This window comes from Tauraco erythrolophus, chromosome 16 (genome assembly GCF_009769465.1).
Source record: "Tauraco erythrolophus isolate bTauEry1 chromosome 16, bTauEry1.pri, whole genome shotgun sequence".
In the NCBI taxonomy this organism is placed as follows: domain Eukaryota; kingdom Metazoa; phylum Chordata; class Aves; order Musophagiformes; family Musophagidae; genus Tauraco; species Tauraco erythrolophus.
This window is the reverse complement of record NC_141480.1, coordinates 3,960,980-3,980,092: the sequence shown is the minus strand read 5'-3', so window position 1 is coordinate 3,980,092 and position 19,113 is coordinate 3,960,980.

The window sequence follows — 19,113 nt, the reverse complement described above, 5'->3', positions numbered from 1 at the left end:
ACACAAGAAACTTTATCACTGCATTGGCTGAAGGGAGCTTTTGTCTAGAAATTGCTTATAGAAATTTGATATTAGGTGTGTGATTATCAGCTCAGATAATCTACACCTGAAACTTTAGATTTTTCAATGTATATAACAATGCACATTCTCCACCAGGAGGGTTTTCCTCCAGCACCAGGTCTCTAACAGCACAGTGTGGGTTTCAGTGAGGGCTGTGGGCCTGGATAAATATCGGAGACAACATGTGTGCACAAGCACTGCGGAAACTTGTCAGTTATTTGTTTTCTCAAATGAATTTGTTCTCTTCTTTTTAGAAGAAATGTGATTCTATATATGCAGTAAAATGCAGAAAGAGGTTATTGTCCTCGTTTTTCATGTATATTTTCCTGTAAAGCCAGAAGAAAAGCTGGCTGAATGAGGTAATTATTCAGATAGCAGCGTTAATCATTAATCATGTGAATTCTCTTTAACGGTGAGTAACACATTTCCACGCCAAACTCAGAACATCTGCCAACTCAGGGAGAGTACTGGAAATGGTCTTTGCACAACGTTGAACCAAGAGTTGAAACCAAAAGTTACGGAGACTTTATCGTAAATAACGCCCACCCTTGAAGAGGAAGGTAGAGGAGCTAGGATGGATGCCGACGGTGGGCTGAGATGCCTTTGCAGCTGTACCTCTGGGCACTCACCCCAGCAGCATGCAGGGGTGCAGGACATTTGGGGCTCTTGCTCTCAGCCACTGTTAGCAATATCCACCAACTTAGAGATCAGCCCCAGAGCGGGCAGAGACCTGTGCACCAGCTCGAAGTGGTTAATATTCATTTGGTCCCTCAGTGTCCTGCTCCTCTGGGGTTCATGAGGGTGTTTTTACCCCTAAAGTGAAGTGGCTGCAACTCAAAAAGAGAGTTTGTAAGCTATCAGCTCTGGGAAGTGAGCAGATGAGCTGTTTCCACGCAGAATATGGCACCTACCAGTGGTTATGCACAAGCGAACCTGTGCCAGTCCGGTCCATCTGTGAGCACTTCGCCAAACTGCTGTTACATGGAGGTGAACTGGGTCCCATTAAAGCAAAGCAGAACTCTCCTGCCTTGGGCAGCGGCACTAACAGGGGCATCTTTGCCCTCAAAAATACTTTCCAGCGTGCTGCCAAGTCCTGCTAATGGGCTGAGAAGCTCATGGCTCTTATCTTCAGCTGATACCATCAGATATACTGCTGTTTGTTGAGACCTGGGCATACATCTCCATCTCCATCGCCATCTGTCTCCCAGCCAATGATCTCCTTTCACTGATAAGAGGCAGCAGTGCTGTATGGAGAACTGGGAAGGGATCCATCCTTTCTGCTGTTCTGAATCCCAGCCTGGGCTTAGAGCTACTCACAACAAGCTCTGGTTGGAGGGAGATGAGCGTGGTTTCGATTAGGGATGAGGAATCGTCTTCCTCCTGTCTCGATGGGGAACAGGGAGATTGTGTCATCCTGAGCACTGCTGACTCTGCCTCCTTCTCCTCCACCACAAACCCATCGTTTCTCACCACATTGCACTCTTTTGACCAGCTTACATTCTTTTCACAACAGGTTTTAATGTTACTGATGAAAAGGAAGAAGTTTCCCACCACATTCCCCAGTATACCCACTGGGGTATACTCAGTAACTCGTGGTGGATTCACACTTAACCAGTCTGGGAACTAAAGAAACAACCCCGCAGGGACAGAGTATGTTAGAGGTGAAAAGGGATTATGAATTTGTCCAGCTGTGAAAGATTTCTGGGCTAGGATGCATTTCACTGGAAATAAACCCTATCCAGGAACAAATTCCCTTTACATATTAACCCTATTAATAACAGAGAGTGGCTTAAGCTGCTGGGCAAGATACAAGTAAAACAACATTAAACCGTGCCACTGCGCCACAGTCTCTGGTCGTTGGGGTCTTGGTGTCTCTTTGAGGGGCTGGGTCCCGAGAGCAGAGGCCAGTAAATGAAAAAGCAGCGTACGCACACGCTCTGAAGCAACGTGCCAGCAGTGGTAAGAGGACAGCTTCATGGGCTACAGCAATCAAACGAATCCAGGCAGTGGGAACACTTGTCAGGGACCACAGAGCAGAAAAGATTATCCCCTCCAGGAGCTACCGAACAAGCTCGTTTCCGTGGGCAGTGGGATACGAGTCCTTTCTCTGCAGGAATGTGCGTGGGAGATGGATTAGGGACTATGAGGACACCAGAGACAGGCATGGAGGGCCTCACTATGAACGGCTACAAAGCTCTCCTCTGCCCTTCCTTGCCCAGGACCTGGGTAGGTTTTACTAGAGGAACAGTGTCCCAGGAAGAATTAGGCAGTGATGGGAGTCCTCTGGTCTCTTCATCACCCATTTGCTTATGCATTCACATAGGGAACACCTCTGACAAACACCTGAAGTAGCTGATGTCCCATGAGAAGATATGTCTCCAGACCTACAGGCAAGATTCAGCTGATGCAATTACATCATGCTGGAGCAGACCTCCTGTGACAGGCTGTCCTCAGCCTAGAGAGACCAGGAGATTTCCCAGCTACATCCAACGTATCCTCCCAGATCACAGCCTGGCACAGCACAAGCCAGTGGTCAGGGCAAGTGTCCCACAAGCAGCCCCTTAGCACCATCCAAGATCTTCACTCAAGGTCCATGAACAGCCCTCTCCAGCGTACTGAGGTCTTCCTCTGCCACGATTTCTGGAGAGCAGGAAAAGTGGCAGCATCTGGAGCCTGGTGAGCTGCAGCCACACTCCCAGCCAGGCAAGGCTGACCCTCCCACAAGCCAAGAAGGTTTTGGCTGAGATGAGCCAGCTCCGTAAGGACACTCTCAAAGCTGAGAGCAGAGCAATGCTGCAACAGGCGACTACAGTCTGGAAGAAAAGGCATTTTTCTCAGTCCTGTCGGGACGAGACAGCCAGCTGTGACTCACGCTTCTTGCTCCCATCCCCCAAGTTCATTTTTGACACAGCAGCTATTGATAAGACCTTGAAAAAGCAGGAAGTTTCCCTGGCAGAGGTGGCTGGGCCGGCAACGTGTGGTTGTACTGCTAATGAGCCTAAGTGGAGCACTTTGCTTAAAGGCATGAACAGTTTCCAAGCTTTGACTGTAGCATCGACAGCCGCCTGCTCACGGGGCTGGGCTCAGCCACTTCATGGGCAAAGGAACACTTTCACCAGCACCACCACTATATTAGTTTTATTGTAGGCAGAGAAGAGAGAGAGCTGCCAAAGAGGAGATCAAGGGACGGGTTGATGTTCAACCAGCGCAGAATTTAACAGCGCGGGCTGTGCTCAGTGCAATAGCAACGTGACGGTCATGGGAAAAATACTTTCCCAGATCTCTCTAGGAAACGTTGACTCCTGTGACCTGCTCTCCTACCCGTTAGACCCTCCACACTCTCACAGAGGGAACTGGAGCAGGTAGAAAGAGCAGTTGAGCAGGGAGGAGGCTTTCTTCAAGGTTAGAGATAGGAATGTCTCTGGAGGCTACAAGCAAGTTGTAAGCTCAGAGAGCTTCATGCTCCATCAGCCAAGCATCTGCAACAGCCACCCCAAAGTACTTACCCTGCAAATAGCTGCAGGAAAGATGGTGCATTTGCTTCCCGCCACACTGGTTGAGAGGTAAAGCCCTGCTCAGGCTGCCCAAACTCTCTTTCTAAATCCCAAAAGAATTAAAATATGACCATTACGTGTTTCCCCCCTGACAGTGACCTCCTGATGGATGAAAGTCCTTGTAAAACACCCTTGGAAGTTCACCAGGCTCTCTATGTTTTTATTTCTTCGACAATGGTTAATGTTTCCAGCAGAAAACCAAATAATTTTGCTCCACAGTTGAATGAGAAAAGCTGAGCCACAGCCAGTTTCTATAGGAAAAGAACAGCAGAGACATGGAGAAAGCTTTGAAAGGATTGTCTAACCCTAAGAGATGTTTGTCAGCTGTGAGGGTTGTCCTTGAGGGAGCAGAAGAGGAGGTAGAGGAAGGCACAGATCTTCAGGGCTGTGAGATGAGAAGGTCCTGGAGGAAGGGATGGTGGGGGAGAGGAATCTTCTCTATATTTGGGACCTTTTTGTCCCTTTGAACTTTAGATTGCCCTTCTGCAGTTGTCTGCCTGAGCTGGTCATCTCAGCAGCCTTAGGTATCCAAGATGAGCCGTGGCTTCTGACTCTGAGAGCCTGAGCTCACGTGTACACATCTCCACTGCAGAAATCCACATTTAGGTAAAACAATTCCCACTCTGGGCTTTCAGATCTTGTGTCAAGTCAGACACCAGACAGAGACTCACCAGGTGAGATGAGCTCTGCCTGAGCTCCAGCTTCATGTGATCAAACCCCTCCTGCTTGTATGCGGGTGGCAGATACCACATCTGCAACAGCAGCACATGAACGCGCAGCTCCTCGCACAGACCCCACTGGCAACTGAAAATGACAACAAACCATTCTTAGCAACTTGTGGAAGCTGGATATCTAACTCTCCAGAAAAATAAATGGCAATTTGCAGCTTGGCTTTTGTAAAGTGCTTTGAAAAATCTCAGTAATTGGGAGTAATTAAAGTATTTAGTCCTAAAATTTAGTTTGAAGTGGGGTTTTGTGTGTGCGTGTATGATTGTCTTCAGCTTCATATAGTTCCCTCCATGTTTACCCATCCAAGCACCTTCTCACCTTTGTTTCTATTATTCTCTTGTAGGAAAGGGGGTTTGTTACTGTGCCAAGCCCAGCTGGGCTGGGGCAGAAGCTCATCATCAGGGAAGGAGGAGCAGGCTAATTTTACAAGGTGAACGCTCCTATTTGCATGGAAACATCTCTGCAATCAATAACATCAGGAAGAGGAACGGCAAACAAGGCAGTTAAACTGAGATCTTCCAAGTTGCAACTGCTCATCAGAGTGCTTGAAAGCTGCAGGAAAATTTACGTGAGAGAAGCAAACACCGCTTCTTTGTGGGCAATGGTTTGATTAAACAGAGCCCAGTGAGACAGTTTCTCATTTGTGTTAATGGAGAAGCGTCCTTTGTTCGTGTTCAGTCCCACTGATTCCCTGCTCACAATGTCCTGTTTAAGCTCCATTAATTCACTGTGGAGCCTATAGGAAGAGTTCAAGTGTTCATCCTTGCTGGAAGGACTCGCAGCATCGCTGCTGGTGAAAGGAAAAATCAAGACAGCAGCTGAGAAGGGCTCGGATATGAAAAAACAGAGTGAAAACTGGAAAATGAGGAGCAGAGCCTCGGGTCTGCTGAAGAAATCCTGGCGGTTGTGCCTGAGCCAGGAATCCATCCTTCATGAACCTCTTCACGATGATTATCTGACCTTATACACCAGGACTCCTGGAAGGTCCCTCCTGGGGCTCCTCGGAGGCCAGCAAGGCAGGGAAGATGCTGCACCTCTAGCTGGGGCTGGATGCATCTGTGTGCATTTTGGCTCCACGAGCTATTAAACATGAGAAATGCCTCAAGCAACACCCGCGTGTGACCACTTCCCCTCGGCCACGCGTGGGACCTGCCCCGGAACTCCATGAGAGGATGTGGGACTACGTAAGAGCTGCCCATCTCCAGCTGCCTGGATAAACAGGGAAAGCAAATGCGCTGGAAAAAAGAGCCAGGCCTTCTGCTGAGCTTCAACAGAGTGAAGCTGTAACAAGTAGTTCAAAGCACAAAATAAAGTCAAGATAACACTGGCAAATCCAACTTCTCATCACACATGGTCACATTCACATCCAGGCAGTTGGGTCTCAGCAGCCTGGGTGCTGTGGAGGGTCACCTCCATGCACAACAGCATCTCACACTGGTTTTTGGGGCTGCCGTGGGACGCAGGGCTGTCTCAGCACTCGTGTCCCCACGCTGAGCTCCACGTATGTAAGGCTGATGGGCCTTAGAGCAGGGGCTGGGTCTTTGTGTGGATGCTTTTCCCTCCAGAAGTACATGGTTCAGAGCCCAGATGTGGTCCGAGAGGTCCTTTTGCAGCATCTATTCAAAGCTCAAGGAAATGTTGGTTCTTCAAGATATATTACTTTTGCAAGCAGCTCATTACTGTGCATACTTGCTGTCAGTCCAGCGCCCCCATCAGTGTGACCACCACCAAAAGGAAGTTACACACAAAAAAACTTCAGATCAAGCCTGGACCAACATTTTCCCAATGGATATTAATCTCTGTTGCAATACTGACTAATTACCTTGTTGTGTGGCTCAACACCTTTCCTCCAAAACCTGTGGAAGCAGCAGAAACAATTTGCTGCAATATATTTCCCCCAGCAGCAAAAGCCACATTTTGGTACCCAGAGGAAGCCAGACCCCCAAGGAAGAACTTCCACCTGAAACAACAGCTGATGATTTGATAATATTTGGGCAGACAGTGCCACCAAAAGGAAACATGATTAACTACCCAGCCTAAAAAATGCCTTTTCCTGGTGCTTTTTGAGCAGTTGCCATGACTACCCTCCCTCCACAGACCCCTGCTTTGTTCCCCCATCAGCTCCTCAGACAGATGATGATGCTTCGGTACATGGGTGTCTATCAGAAGCAGACACAGCCCACCTAAGGCTCCAGGGTTGAGAAATTAATGTTTTCAGTCATTCAGCTAAGTGAGACTCTTTTTAGTCTAGCAGCTAAGATTTTTCCAACTCTATACAGCACAAGGTTATAAAATTGCTTGAACACTAAATTGCAACACATGGAGAAATCTTATTCTTTGCAAGCATTTCGATAACATATTCCCCTATATCCTGCAAAACACCACTTTAATTGCTTGTGAAACTGGCATATCCTTCTCATTTTGTTTCCAAGCAGGCACTACCAGCAAGAAATTAAGCATATTAGAGTTTGCCTGGATGTATAAAGTAACTTTTACCATAGCTGATGTCATCCCATGAGCCCGGTCCCGGTCCTGGTCCGTGTCCTGACTCTGGTCACCACCACTGAGGCATCACAGTCTCATCTCAGATGAGACCCAACTGAAGCCTGAGTCCGCTGGGCAGACGAGAGGCTTCACACCTGATGTGCTTTATTTCACATCAAGCTGTTATCACAACTAAGTTTCTCCTTCTCTTAGTTTCTCCTAAACTAACGAGAAGCCAAATTAACCATCTCCATTTCTGGGGGAAAAGATGGATTAAAATGCTTCTCCGAGGCTGGTTCTTCCCGGCTCTCGCTGCCGGGGTGGCTGCAGAGGGTGCTGTTAACCTGCATACACCAGCACCCAAACGGGGACTCCACCGAGCAGGAGCAACCCTGTGTGTTCAGGGGGGAAATTAAAGACTTTTGCTGTTAGGATGTCAGCTGAGGCTCTGCGCGGACCTGCCTGCTACAACCCCACCTGAAGACTATAATTGGATGTGGCAGAGAAAAGCCGGGTCCTGCTGGCACATCCCATCCAGCTGCCTTGAGTTTGTATCTTGGAAAAAAAATCGTCCTCTGGTTCGATGTCGAGGGTAGCAGGATCTCGGCACGCCCCGGGTCACCCCAGACTGGTGTGTTTGAGGGGGACAAAGCCGGTGAAGGGGGTCCGGTGAGGCCAGGCTAATGGAGCAGAGCAGAAAGGATCAATGAGCTTCACATAAATTGTATTTTCTTTGCTGGTGGGGGAGGATGTATATCCATATTTCTTTCTCTATTCCTTTTTAATCCAATGATGAGGGAACCCTGGCTTGGCCTCCCTGCACTGCTGAAGTATAAAAATAGTCCTTTATCACCGTCCTAAGGATCCTTGTCCCTTCCCAACATTTGAATTTCATCCCCAATGACAACACTAGTTGTTATTTATTTTACTGATCTGAAAATGCCCCATTTGTTTACGGGGAATGGGCCGGGCACGGTTGGGCTGCGTCAGTCCTGTCCTCAGAGCTGAGAGCCGGAGCTTTCCCACAGTGACACATCTCGGGAGGCAGTAAAAAGTATTTCACTCCTTTGGTATGATTTAAACCTTCATTTTCTGTTTTCAAAGCGGCATCTTGCCCTAACTAATGATAAAAGCAGGCTGTGCTCCCACTACCAAACGCTGCCTTCTGCCCTTCTCTTTGGTTTCCCCTAATTCGGAGGGGATTGCTGCCAGGTGCAGGGGACACCGGGACGGGGCAGGGATGGGGACACAGAGGTGGGTGGCAGGTGACAGCAGGGGCTGTGAGCCCTCTCCAGCTGCCGAACATCCTGGAGGAGCTTCCAGAAGACCCAGCAGCTGAGATCATTCTTTCATGATGGCTTTTAAATCCATTTCATTTCAGCATGAAATGCATATGCCTTGCTCATCATCAGCTGTGCAATGGTTTAAAAAGCTGGGTTGTTTTTTTTTTTTTCACTTAAAAATCCTGCCATGGTTTTGCTCCTGATTACTCTTGGATTTTGTCTAATCCTGCTGCTCCAGTGGAGGTGGCCGCAGCCCTCCCATGCCTCCACTCTGATGCAGACCAACTCGAGGACCGGGACTTTCAGCATTTGGCTCATCACCTATGCAATTATTTTCCATTCAGTGAGTGCACACCGGTGCCAGCTAGCAGATGCAGCTGGCAGACTGGTCTGAACGGGCCAAGGGTGGCGAGTGCCCTTTCGAGTTGGGACTGTGACAATTTTAAATTTGGAATATTGCTACCTCCTCAGGTTTTCTGTTTTGTTTGTTTTTTGGGTTTTGTTTTTTTGTTTTTTTTAATAGTTTCAGCATTATTTCTCTGGCTTTCTATTTGTCCCTGTCAGGAAGAGTAATGTCAGAGGAGTCAGTCCAAAGCTGATTGAATTTTTGTTACTGCTGCTGCATGAGGATGGGGAGAGGAATAGACACTGGAGACTGAGGATGCTCCCAAGCACAGGCTGGGGCTATGGGGGGAGGAGGCATAAAGCTCCTGTTTCCAGCCTCAGCACCCCTCAGACAGGGTGTGTGGTACCCAGTGGGGTCAGCCCTGCCTCCCAAACCATGGACATTTTGATTGTAAAAAGGCAGAGAAGAAAGACAAGAGGGAGAAACATGCTCCCAATAAGAGACTTATAGGAAACATCAGAAGACCAGTTCCCAAATTATCCCAAGATCATCCCACTCCATCCACTGTCAGTGCTCAGTGGAAAAGCAGTGAAATTCGTATTAAAAAATAGTCCAGAACTGCTGTGCATGAAGGGAAACAGAAACTTCCAGCTTGTTTTATTACCCCACAGCTGCTTGCTGCTGCACAGTGTCTCTGGGTCAAAGCTGCACCAGTAGGCACGGTGTCTGGACGTGCTTTGACATCGTACCCATCACTCCGCAGGTATCCCAGCTCCGTCAGCAGTGAAGGTACCAGGGAGCCTGGAGGGAAATAGCTGCAGCAGGTAGTTTCTGTCCCTTCATTATCCCACGAGACAGAAGCAGTGATTGCTGAAAAAAAGAAAAAAAAAAAAAAGCCATTTGGGTTTTTCTACCCAACTATTTCTTTGCTGGTGATTCCAGAGTGCCGTGATTTCCCTTCGGCTCCTCCAGACTTTTCAGTAGTTCCTTCTCCTGTCCATTTTCTGTGATAACTCAGTCTGAGAAACATCTGCACCCCATTAGGTGCAGCTTTGGGTACATAAAGCTGAATATAAAGGGTAAAAAATGTTTGATGGCTGAGTCACGCTTGCATCCAGGAAGCAATCCGGCAATCGGCGTGGGGTCCCTGCAGTATCCAAGCTGAAAAACAGCCTCGACCCTTATTTCTAGCACATCGCTGAAGCTACTTACTCTGTTAAAATACTAAAGCTGCTATGAATCATACCTGGAGCATGAAGGAGCTGATGTCTTCTCTGTCACCAGGCAGCATCAGCTTCATTTTCAGTAAAAATCACCCGGTGCGGTGCTGTCGGAGTGTCACCCCCTGGGGGGGGGGCTTTGTACCCCCTTTCTGGCTACAGCAGCAATCGGCTTCACTTGATTTTTTCTCAAAAGCTGGAACAGATGGATGCTAGAAGTCTGACTCATGGCTTCAGGTAGATGTGATTTTGGTAACTTGGGGGCTATTTGGCAAAGTACCCAGCAGACGGTGGTGATTTGCCAGCTGTGCTTTGTGGTTAAGCTCAGCCATGGGTCTGAAGTCAGTGCAGTGCTCCACGGGGAGCGATGGGACACATCTGCACTGGACTGGGGTCCTGAGGTGCCCCTGAGCCAGCCACCTCCCACGGGTGACTTCACACCCCATCTGCCTGCTCTCATCGTTTCAGCATGCCGTTTGCAGACTTTTCTCAGGAAATTCAGAGTGACCCTCAATTTTGGTGGGCTTCAGGATTTTTTGTGCTACCTGCTGATGCCCCGTGGTCCTGTTCTTCTCCAGATGACCAGCACTCTCCCCGAGAGTTCACCTCTCCTTTCCTCCCTCCCATTTTCTCTTAAAGCATTTCTGATTTTCCTTCTCTTTCTGGGAATAAGCAGAGATCAAGTTATTTAAGTCATTTGAAGATTCATTTTTCCATTTGCAGTCTTCTATTTTGAGGCTATTTTGACTGTGAAGCTCCGTCCATGCCCATTGCTGTTCACAGCAGACTTGTTGCTGGCTGCTGCAGACCTTGGTGGTGGGTCACCTCCTGTGTCCTTTTCAACATGTCCCTGGGCTGAACGTGGTTAGCCACGTTTTCACAGATGCTGGGGCTTTTCCACCAATTCCTGAAGAAAACTCACAACTGTGCAGGCAGCTTTTTCTTTTTTTTTTTTTTTTTTAAAAATCCAACCTGTTCATGCTTTCTCTAGTTTAACAACTTATTTTGGAAAGTCTGACTCTAAGATTGAAGTCTTTGGAGGCTGAGGGACAAGCACAAAGGCTGACTGTATTTTACATCCTCCTCTGCTAATTTTCTTTGTTTTTATATGAACATAATTGCAAGATTCATGTTCCTACTTTCAAGTGAGAGCGCAATCAAAGAAATCATATCCCTCCAGCCTGGGTTTGGGCATGTCTGGGGAGGGTAATGAAATATTTAAAAAATGGAAAATGTTTTTCATGCTGCCTATTGCTGCAACTGACAGTGCATTTCTGAGAGCTGGGAGGAGATTCCTCCAAATTTAATAGCCAGGACTTAGATGGATAACTAGAAATAAATCAAAACAAGCATAGACCAGCAACAAATGGTTTGCTACAGTATGTAGCGAGAGGATCGTGGTTTGGGAAGCACAGTGATTAATTTGTTTTCATAGAGTAATTACCAATTAATCATTTGGCTAATGATGCTGTATTATGAATTAGTTATAAACAGACTTCAGCCCAATTATAAGGACTCAACTAGATCATTTAATTGAATGCTTATTCTTCCAAAAGTGCTGCACGAGGCTTTTTTTTTTTACCAGCTGAACACATACATCTAACTGGAAATGGCACACGTTTAAAATCATTGGCTGCTAAAGATGCCTTCAATTACACCCTGTTGTAATTAGGAGGCTCAGTGGTGCATCCATAGCCGAGCTTGACCTCTGTGACAATGCCAGTTGTTTAAGCGTGTAATGATTCTTTTACATCAGATCCTTTTTCCTGAAAATGTTGGTATTTAAGGAGTTTTTTTTACTTTGTCAGATGAGGGGGCTGAAATAAACATTCTCCTCTAGGCCACCACATGACAGCATTAACAATGAGTTGAAAATAAAATCGCACGTAATACGCCGTTTAGAAGAACATCCTCAAAGTTGCTGCAGAAAATACCAGCTGTACATAACAGACTAATACTCAGCAATTCAAGTTCCCCCTTGGGGGTACATCTGCCAGATATAAATATTAATGAAAGGGAATTGTGACAGAAAGATTAAGATTCATTAATCATTATTATTATCCCGCATCAGGTGCGAACGCGGCAGCTGCTCGGAGTGAGACGCCGTCACCTCGACCGAGCGCAGATATTCGCGAGGATGAGGATGCCGTAAGAAAATGTCTTCCAAGGGAGCAAGAAACACCCGGCCACAAAATGAGACGTAGGGAGGGAGTGGATCCGAAGCTCCGTGGCTTTGGGCCCCCGGGGGGGACGTGGTGGGACAAGCCAGGACCTGGGGCACCAGGTTTAAGCAAGTGGCACCACAGCCGCTGGCTCTGCATTGCCGGGACGATTCCCTCTGCTCTCCCCTGCGTGGAAGGTAACTCCGCTGTCTAGGGAAAACACACTCCAAGAAACCAGGAAAAGCTGCAACTCCCATGCTCCGGTGGGATGTAGAAGATTTCACGGACTTTCCCATCTGACACGTTCAAACACGCTGCAGCTGTCAGGCCCCTATTGTTCAGGTTTATATTGTGTTGGGGTTTTTGATGTCTCGGCCATCGCAGAGCTTTCGAGTGGGAAAGAGAGGCCACCGCATCCTCTTCCTCAGTCCTCCTCCTGCTGATCCTTGCTTCCCTGGTGTCTATTTTCACAGCCCTCGGTTCAGCCAGGCAAGCTTAACTCTTCGCTCTCCGCCACGCTCCCTTTGCATTACACATATTGCCATTTGCCTTCAAATCTTGCTCCAGCAGGAATTTCCAATTTAGCTGCTTGCATTTGATATTTTTGCTCAGTTCTAGCCATCACGGAGCTCCTTGCTCCATCATCCTTGCTCTTTGGTGCAATCACAACAGAAGCGTGCCGCCTCTAGTCTTTGGCAGCATTTTAACCTTTGCTAATCACAGGAGAAGGTGCCTCAGTTTCCCCTCAAGCTGCAGGCAATCACTGTGCAGGCTGCTGTGCCCCGTGCAATAGCTGTTGCATGAGAACACTGTGCACAGGAGGTAGGTGCTCAGGAAAGCAGAAACCCAGACATTCCCCTGCACGATGTATCTCTTTCAAAGATTAGCTTGGAGGAGTCCCGCAGCTCAGCTGATCCCGTTGAAGGCTGTCCTGGGGAATTCATTTCTCCATTTACACTTGCCAGTAGCAGAAACTAGCCCAAGGACACCAGCCTTGATAAAAGACCACTAACTAAAATACATAGCACGTGCACTTTTCCATGTGTGAGACTCTAACGATTGCTGCAGAAGTCAAAGTAAGGACTGCATAACTTGGATCAGGTGGTGGCATTTCTGCCTTACCCACACCTGCAAATCCCATCAGCTTGAATCCCTGGAAAAGGCTCAAGTGCCCCCAGCAGCCTGGGAGCCTGCAGGGAGTTAATGAGAACTGGTAGCACTGGGGTAAGGACAGAGAGATTTATGGGGGATTTCGGAGGTCAGTGGACTATTTGCTCTTTCATCATCCGTTCCCACCTGTACCATTAACCGAGAAAGGAGGACAGACAGGTCCAACCTGCACCTTCATCCCAGCCCAGCTTTTCTCCTTGTGTTTGGGGAAACAGTTGCTCTGGGCAGAGCCCTCACCTGGATTTACACGCACATTTCTTCTGGAGAGAATTAAGATGCAGATCTAGATAGACAGATATATGTCTGTGTGTCAGGACAGACTAATCAAATTCGTTTGAGGGTCCAGATGTGGTGATGAACGCAGCTCCTTCCCCTCCTGATGCACCAGCTTCCATGTGGAGCACCAGCTCCCATGTGGATCACCAGATCTTGCATCCCTCACTTCTTCATTCCTTTGTGTTTCCGTTTATTCCTGCTGACATTAGCGTTCAGTGCAGCCCTCGGGCGCTACCTTCAACCTACCCCTCTTCTGCAGAACAAGGTTCCCAACATCTGATGTGGTTCCTGAGTTGCGTTGGCAGAACGAAGGAGCCTGGCTGAGACTGTCTGCGTGGTTCCCCCGTCATCTCATCCCTTACCCCATGATGTGTGTGTGCTGGTACTCGTGCGGGAGGTGCAGATCGGACGGATTCTCTAATCCCTCCGTGTTTGCAGCTCTGAATGGCAGCCACGTTGTTTCATATTAATGGATCGCTTCCCTTCCTCCCTGCCATGCTGGTGGGAAGGAGCCTTTTTAAGCTTCTTTGTTTGCTGCGGGGTTCTGCTCCTCTGTGATAAGTGCTACTTGCCAAAAAGCTTCGTTTCTATCGGAGTTCAAAGTAAAGTTATTAAGTAAGTCATGTACATTGACATAATCAGGATTTGGGAGAGGAAGGAGAGCTCAGCTAGGCACAGTCCTTGGGGCGGGATGCACACCAACACCGTTAAACGTTGGTGACCTGATTTTCTCCCTAAAACGGCATTTGGTGGGGTTGAGGTTTATAAGGGGAAAGTTTCAGCTGGCTGCTCTGCACCAGATGGGGAGACTGGAGGCCCAGACCCCACCATGCTGAGGCCCAGGGAGGTTTCTTACTGATTTTAGGAAGCTTTGGGTCTAGATCTTAAGGCCTGAAGTGTCCTGCTAAAGAAAGCCTCTCGTACCTGATTTCAGAGAGAAATTCCACACCCTGCAATGCCTGTGTCAGTCTTGATATTTACTTTGAAGTAGGTTTTTCCCCAGGGGTATGCAGATCAACAAATATTGTGACAAAGTCCTTTCCCCTCTTTCCAAATGAAATCTAACATCAGCTCTTGAGAAAGAAGAACCTGTGTTATAAGAAATCCCCAAAGACAGTGATGGTCATCACCACTTTTGTTATTAAAGGGCACATTTTGCCGTGGTTTGTTTGGTTTGTTTTATGAATTAAGTCTCTGAATTCATGAGATTAAAAGCTTAAATGGGATCAATGAAGACTACACAGCATGCATCAAAGTAATTGCGGATTGTTTTTCAAACTCCAGAGGACCACTAGTATTGAAGTACTATGGGTTTAGAGCAATAATTATGAATTTTTCAAATAGAGAGATGAAAGGAAATACATTATTGGTACATGAAGCTGAACCGAACTGTTTGTTATTTCCAGCTGACTAGGACCCCTCTTGGAGTAAAGGTACACAACGTCCTCGCTAAGGTAGAATCTGATCCACGGAGCAGTTTGAGAAAAATCATTCGCTGCCTGTGTGCAGGATGTTAACTGTGTGGAAAAGTAATAAAGCAGTGTAACCCTTCGAGAGAAACACAGAAGCTTCCAACTCCGCTCTCCATCCTTTCCTTTTTACCTCTGAGTGAGACTGTATGGAAAATATATTAAAATCATGAGTTTTGTTCAGCTCCAGTTTCCAGATGGCAACATATGATATGATATTTGCCGGCTTTTGATTAAAATTAGGCTTTTCTGATCCAGAAGGGTGAAGCTTGTAATATTCTCATGTCCCAGATCCTTGATTTCTGATGTTCATTGTTCCTGTAAATTATCAAGTACAGCCAACAGAAAGCTAATTTCTAGCTAGTGGAAGTCAGGCAGATTTGTGGATTTGATATTGGGTAGTTGAAAGTATTTTAATATGCCAAATTTATGGAAATGCTGAATTTAATATTCTCAGAACAAGTCACACCTGATTTTCAGACAGATTTCCTTCCCTCCTCTGCCCGATCCCTTGAGTTTGGATAATCCCACTATATTTTGCCTGGCTTGATTTCAGTGTGCCCGAGATGTCAGCCTTCCTCATGCTTAAAACCAGAAGCTGTTTCACACAGCCTGACTCGGTTTGACCAGGGTCTGATTCGCCTTGTTTTTCAGTGAGAAGGTGGCAGAATGACACTGCAGGGACACAGGGATGTAGAAGGCACTCTGGCTGCTCTAGTCACGTTCCCAATTCCAGGGCAGCTGTGTGTGGATGTTGGGATGAATTTTCACCGGTTTGGCTGATCCCAGGCTTCCTGAAACAGCACCAAGCTCTTATCTACTGTGGGACATCATAGGCAGCTACTGCTTTGGGGTGGTGCAGCGCCTCATCCTGAGCAGTCCCTTGCAGAAAGACGAGGATCAAAGAAGCTCCTGTCCTCTGTTGGGTCCCAGCATCCAGCCAAAAACCCTTCGCTGCCTGTCAAAAACACTTGAAATCAGCGTAGGCAGAAATTATTATCCAAATCATCATGTACCTTACATGGCTGTAGCCTTCCTGGCGTCGGTGTCATGGTCACACTTACCGACAGGGAAAGCTGGTCTAGCTATGGAGATGAGAAATAACTAAATATGATGCATTTTTCTTCTATCAATAAGAGAAAATAGATAACACTGGTACCTTTAGCTGCAGGCTGTCAGTACCAATGTGTAATCAAAGATTGACTAAAACACATCTATTTTTAACAGAAAGTGTCTATGCAGACACCAGGAATGGGAAAAAGCCCTATTCCATCAACTTGTGTGGTGTCTCCAAGAGGTGACATAGTTGGCAGCAAGGAGAGCATGTTGCAAGATTTCACAATCGCAAGGGAAACACCAAGCTGACCTTTTTTTGGTCAGATCCTCATCTGGTGTGAATCGGTGAAGCTTCACCAAAGCCAAGTTGTTCCTGGATGCTGTTGCCCAGTTTTCCAGAGTCAAAACTGATGTTTCATAGAAGCTCATGGTTGCACATATTAAAGTAATCAGGAGTATTTTCATTACTGACTGTGCGAGTGAAATGAAGACAGACATAATGGAAATGTGTTCAAAAATTTTGTTGACAAAGAATTTAAATAAAAATGGGTTTTTTTTCCTCCTGTGTATGACTGTGCACAGTAACCAGTTCTAACAGATGCCATTAATACAATGGAAGGATTGTAGTGGAGGGGAGAGGAAATGTATTTCCCAATCCCTACTGGAAATTATGTCTCTGCTTAATTCCTCCAAGCAGCTTAGATTTAAATAATTCCTATTTTTTTCCCATCGGCCGTTTCCCATAGCTGCACATCTCTCAAGTGAGCATCTAGCCTTCGGGATTAGCTGCAGAAAAACAGTCTGATCCTCACCCTTCTCCTTCAGGATGTTTTCTAGAGCAAGTTTACCGGGATTCCCCCAAATCATAGCATTTCCCTCTCTGCTGATTTTTGCTGTCATTACACAGTCTAGGTGATCACTTTTTTTGTTTGAGAGAAGTATTTTTATTTCATATTGATGCAGATTGTCATGTCGTAGTTTTCAAGAGCTTGTCATTCACACTGGCGTTGACTCAATCTTTTGTCGACAAAGACAACCCTCTGTTTTGTTCTCAGCACACCAAGCAGCTGGTACCGAAACTCCAAATACCTCTTTCTCCCCCTTGTCCTCCCTCTTCATTCTCCAAACGTTCTATTCCAGTGAAGAACCTGTCACTCATAGCTGGAGGGGTACAAATCTCTCCCTCTGTCCTGTAGTAAGGAAAGAACCCACCAAAGGGAAAGGGCTGATTGAGACCTGGCAGCCCACTGGGGAAGGAGGTCATGGACAGGCAGCATCCAGAGGTGCAGTCTCTTAGGAGCTGGTGAGCTGTTGACTCTTCATCAGTCATAGAAGAAAGTGCCCTCTTGTCTGACTCCAAACTTGGTGGGATGCTCTGAAAGAAACACATACAGGACCAAGAGCTAAGCTCTCAAATGCATGAAAAAGCAGGGATGACACATTGGAAATCACATTGGCTTTGGAGACACAGCAGTCCCCCACAGCAATGGAACAGATCTCATCCAAAGTCAACAGTGTCCTCATACAGCAGGAGTCCGGGGTCCATGGAGTTGTTTCTCCATGGGGTTGTTTCAAGGGACAGAGACCTTGCTAGGGCTGCCTCAGATATCTTCTCCTTGCAGACAGCTCTACTGCTGCATGATGTTTTCAGAGCACAAGTCATTATTGTGTTTTTAAGGGCCTAATTTAGGGGAATAGTATGGTGTGAGATGTGCCCACCTCTCTTTCCTCCCTTCCTACCCCTTTCATAGAATCATAGAATTGTTAAGGTTGGAAAGGATCTTTAAGATCATTGGTCCAACCGTTACCCTAACACTGCCAAGTCTACCACTAAACCGTGTCCTTAAGCACCACATCTACACGTCTCTTAAATACCTCCAGGGATGGTGACTCTACTACTTCCCTGGGCAGCCTGTGCCAATACTTGACAACCCTTTCAGTGAAGAAATTTTTCCTAATAACCAACCTAAACCTCCCCTGGTGCAACTTGAGGCCATTTCCTCTCCTCCTATCTCTTGTCACTTCAGAGAAGAGAGAGACATCCATCTCACTACAACCTCCTTTCAGGTAGTTGCAGGGAGCAATAAGGTCTCCCCTCAGCCTCCTTTTCTCCAGGTTAATCAACCCCAGCTCCCTCAGCTGCTCCTCATAAGACTTCAGAAACATTAAAGGTGAGTTTCACCTCACTTGATCTGTAGATATTTGACCCAATTCAACCACATAGACTTTGAAACAGTCTGTGCAGGGTGACAAACACTCCTAACAGGCAGCTCACATGATAGAGGGTGCCAAGGTGCCCCGCTCAGATGGTGACATCCTTGCCACACACACAACTAAAGGCTCCCACTCTCACCTTTGCTTTATTTTGTTTGGGTTTTTTTTTCCCAGTTATGTCTCTTCCTGCCCTGACCGTACGTGTTTGTGCAACCACTTCTGATTCAGCTACAATGCTGGTGCCATCAGAAAGGCCAGCGAGGCCCCAAGGCAAACAGAAGGCACCAAAGCTGGTGAGGTTGGTGCTCCTGCTCACGGCAGATGGAGCATTCCCTGACTGTGCAATCTTGGGGAACAATTTAGCAATTACTCTTGCAACTTACTGTCTCAACATCTCCAACTTTTCCACCATTATCAGTCTTTTTTTCCTCTGCATTTAATCTGCATGTTAGTGGCTGGCCAAGAGGCTCTTCATATGTTCTATAATATGGAAAATATCCTCACTTTCTCATCCTTTGTAGTGTTCACCTTGCCTTCATTGAAGCTTTCTTCTGTTTCTCTGCTGACGTGCGATGCAGCGAGGGAAGATGGGGTGATGAAGACGTGAGACGTTCTGTAGTAGGGCAGGAACATAAGAGCAAACACCGGATGATCTGGGAATGGCTGGTCATTGCAAAGCAAGAGTTTGGTAGCCGAGCCTTCAGGACTGTCCCTGGTCAGGAGGACGTGCTTCAAGACTCCTGGGCTGGATGGTGGGGGAGTGGTTTCATCCCTTGTCTCCAGACCTCCTGGAAGCTCCTGAAATAAATTTGCATTTGATCAAATATGATAAAATTATGCTGTGAACGGGCAAGAGCCACTAGCAAAATCAATCACCAATGTTAATCAGTTCTGCTATCCACCCAGGGCACGGCACATCAGCTGCTGCAGAGAGATAATGAGGCCAATTAGAAGATTGAGGGTTGTAAGGATTTGACATTATCTTTCAGCTCTTTCTTTTTGAGTCTTGAAATGATTTCTCATGTAGAGTTTTCAATTACATTTAAATACCAAGTTAGTTCCTATACTCTCAAGCAGCCTTTAGTAGCCC